The following is a 4,027-nucleotide window of genomic DNA, read 5'->3' on the forward strand; positions in this document are numbered from 1 at the left end:
TAAAAACATTGAAAATTATTTGGTCTGCATAGTTTTTACATTTTATAACTCAATTTTCTGCGTCTTTTGTCAAAAAAAGAAAAGATTTTTGTCGGCTTGTTTTTATTCCTCTTCCATCCAAATTTCTAGACCAAACGACAACTCTATCTTTTAAATAAAATAACTTATTGGTAGACACTTTGGTTGGGGAAGACACGGCAGGATGGAGCTCTTCCGGTAAAATCTTACAACACTTCTTAGTTGTATCACAAAGCTTTTGAATCTAGGACGAAAGTAACAATCTTTGAGTTGCAAAGATAGGTAAATTATGATAATATTCAACTATTTGATAGATAGGATGACCACATATATAAGCACGACCCACTTTCCATCCTTCAGAATTTGAAATGAAAGATTATGGAATAAAATCAAGGTACACATTGATTGCAGAAAATTACCACAGCATAAATGTAAAGCCACAACATACATGTAACGCGTGAATTTATACATGAGAAATGCTGCTAGCAACACACATTCTCTTTATATAAATACACCTCGCCAGTTCTGTAACTTGAACTTAAGAGTGAACCCTATCAATAATAAACACGCCGCCCGTGAATACTATAGTGCTGATAAGTAGTTCTGTGCAAATTCTCCGTATTCGATCTTCAGTATCGGACATAGGCTTCGTTTCAATACTCCCTGTAAACAATTAAAAAGAAATTAATTCAAAAATTGAAGAACTAAAAATTATTATGAAAAGTAAACTATATATAATAGGGAGGTTTGCGATACTAACCTGTTTTGCTTTGCTCGGCTTTTTCTGTCCATTTTCTGTTGGGTGTCTTGCTTGACAGAAAGCGTGTGGAAAACATGCCCGGGTAGGTGGATGACACCCTCTGAATCTGTAATCCAATATAAAATAATTGATACTAATCCAACCTACGATAATTGGTATTGATAATAGAAATTCTTGGATGGTTGTCAGATTAACAAAGCAAGGATTCTTAAAATTATTTATGGAATTATCTTCTTCATATTTCAACTAATATAACAAATATGTTTTATTAAAATCACAACACAAACAATAATTGGTTCGAAAGTGCGCATCATATTCACGTGGATATCCACCGTAATTCCACATACAAACATTCCAACTAATATAAGATTTTCTAGAGAATCCTGAACATACAAATCATATTTGAAATTGTCAATAGAGCTTACACTAATTTAGATAAATAAGAGACTGAAACAGAACAAAATATTTCAACAATAAACAAATTAGGGTTAAGAGAAAATGTCTCAACTAATTAAAGGAGAAATAGGATAGATAACGGATCGAAACAGAACGAAATATTTCAACAATAAACAATTGATTTCGTAGATAGAACGTTAAGAACGATTAGAAAATAAAAAAATCATAACAAAAACTGAATCAAACGTGATTAAATACGTTTTGAAACTAACCGTACAAACCCTAACACCACAACGAAAAAACTGAGATCTAAGAAAATGAAAGAATGAATAACCTTAAATATCTGTCGCACGGAGGCCATGTGTTCTTGAAAACGGTGCAGCGAGAAGGAGGAGAAGCAAGTGTTGTGTGTTGTGGAAGACGGACGAACGAAGAGGTGGAGCGTGAGCTTGTATAATAGGCAAAATACCTTTTTTTCTTTTTCTTAAACCCCATAACTTTACATTAATTACGATTTTGGCATTCTATTAAAAAAATATATTTCAGCCCGTTAGGTGTCTAGTCTAACCTTTTTTAACTTTCAATACAAATAACACACGTAATAAATAGATAAGAACAAATTTAAATATTAAAACAAATGTAACAAACATAATATGAATATATACACATGTATGTTTTTTTTTCCTTTATCATTTAAAAAGTGTAACAAATTATATGAGTATATTTATACTTATTTTGCCAACCCACGTGACTAATGAGTAGTTTTGTATTACCTTTACTAAGCAATCATTATAATCTACCCAACATTTGAGGCCACTTTAATGAAATTAGGGTGTGATGTTTTGGTGTCAATGGATCATAACTCTATGTGTGTAGTACGTTTATACAATTATAAACCACTTTACATTTAACTTAATTTTATTCAAAACCAATTTTACAAAATCAATTTATTCAAAATAGATTTTTTTCAGATACATAACCCAAACATACCCTTAAAGAGGATATCTCCTTTGAAAGAAAAAAAATTACGTGAAAATATAAAACATACTAGCATGGAAACCCATGCCAAGCACGGGCTAGAATTCTGTCAAACTTAAGAGATAATATTGCGATGTAGCAAAAGCTAGTTAAAGTTCAACATTAGATGAAAGAGTGCAGGTTGAACATCAAAAGAGTGAAAAACTCATACTTAAGCCTTAAATTTTTGGATGAAACTATAGTCTCATTTTCACCGTGTGGTTGCCCTTTCTCCGATGAGTTGAACCACATTATTGTTGGCTCCTCCAGAAAGTCCAACTGTGGTATGATATCATGGTTCAACGTTGTAGGGGAGCGGGAGTGTTCTAGGTGGTGGATCACGAATACGGAGAGTCTGACACTTAATGGAGAGATGTTAATGTGTTAAGTGTAAGTTAAAATTTTACATTGTATGCAAGAGTAGATGTGACCAACATATAAATAATATGATCCATGTTGTAATGCCTTGAGACATTGGATGAAGGTGTGATGTTAAGCTCACTAGTGTGATTGCTCTTAACCTAATGTGATTATACAACTCAATTTTGACTCTCACAGAAGTTCCAACGTTGTGATATTTTTATTTGTTAGTTTTTAAATGTCGTTTTGTTTAATTTTTTATCTTAAATGTCAAAAAATTATTCAACCTCTGTTATATCTGATTCATTCACTTTTGATCTTTGGTAAGATCTGACAATAGTAAAATGTAGATGTGTTTTGTTGAGATAAAAAATACATACATGTTTATTAGAAATTTTAAATTGTTGTGGCATTTTTTTAATGAGTCTAATATTTTGGTAAGATAATTACAGATTAATTCTTATCTCCTTCAATAAATGTATAATACTAACAATAACTCATTATATACTTTATTATCTTAGATAAAAACAATCACTCCTTACTTGTTTCTCTTTTCATTTCTCTCATGTTCAAATTTCTTTTTCGTCTTCTTTATTTTTCTAATATACTTTCTCCTTTCTCATGAAAGAAAGGAACAAAAACATTTCTCTATAAAACCACTACCAACCCATATTTTTTAACATGTTATGCCTCTGATCTTATTTGGCTCTCTCACCAGATCAGAAATACGGACTATCTCACACATAATAGAGATATGTTTATGTGTCATGTGTGAGTTAAACTTCTACCTTGAAAGCAAAAGTATATATTGAGAAACATGAATGTGAGATGACCAATATACATAATGTCTTTCAGGTTTTGTGTGAAGATGTGGTGTCAATCTCATTTTTGGGATTTCTCTTAGTCAAATGTGATGATCAATCCATTATAAGCTCGCTCAAAACTCCAAACACTATGATGAATTTTTTTTTTTTTTAGTTTTTGGATGTCATTAGTTTAATTTTATAATATTAAATATAAGTTTTTAGATGTTCACTCTCATGAAAGGAAAAAAAATATTCAATCTCTACTATTTTAAATACCTTCACTTTTGGTCTTTGGTGGGATCTAGTAATAGAAAAATGTAGACGTGTTATGTTAAGTTACCAAATCACATACTTATCTCCCTAAAAAAAAAAATCACATGCTTATCAGACATTTTAAAATGATATAATATTTTGGGTTAATTAAGTAAATGGTCCCTATAAATATTCAGAATTTTGTTTTTAGTCCCTACAAAATAAAATCACACTTTTTAGTCTCTATAAAATTTTCCATCAACATTTTTAGTCCCTATAAAATTTTCCAACAGCATTTTTATTCCCTATAAAAATTTTCCATTAGCATTTTTAGTCCCTAAAATGCTTAAGGAAAATGTCACAGGGTCTAAAAAGTGTGATTTTATTTTGTAGGGACTAAAAACAAAACTGTGAATAT

At 30.6% G+C, this 4,027-nt stretch overlaps 1 long non-coding RNA gene across 1 annotated transcript; it reads right to left on the minus strand.

Annotated features, from left to right (window-relative positions):
- Nucleotides 1–297: 297 nt before the first annotated feature.
- On the minus strand, nt 298–1,611 carry LOC146917525 (uncharacterized). Its single transcript, XR_015015672.1, has 3 exons — nt 1,509–1,611; nt 779–884; nt 298–681 (listed from the first exon to the last, which is right to left on the minus strand). It is a non-coding gene; the product is annotated as an uncharacterized LOC146917525 (long non-coding RNA).
- Between the last annotated feature and the right edge of the window lie 2,416 nt (nt 1,612–4,027).

Source organism: Medicago sativa, chromosome 6 (assembly GCF_051527215.1).
Source record: "Medicago sativa cultivar Bolivia chromosome 6, Bolivia_mono, whole genome shotgun sequence".
Taxonomy (NCBI): Eukaryota; Viridiplantae; Streptophyta; class Magnoliopsida; order Fabales; family Fabaceae; genus Medicago; species Medicago sativa.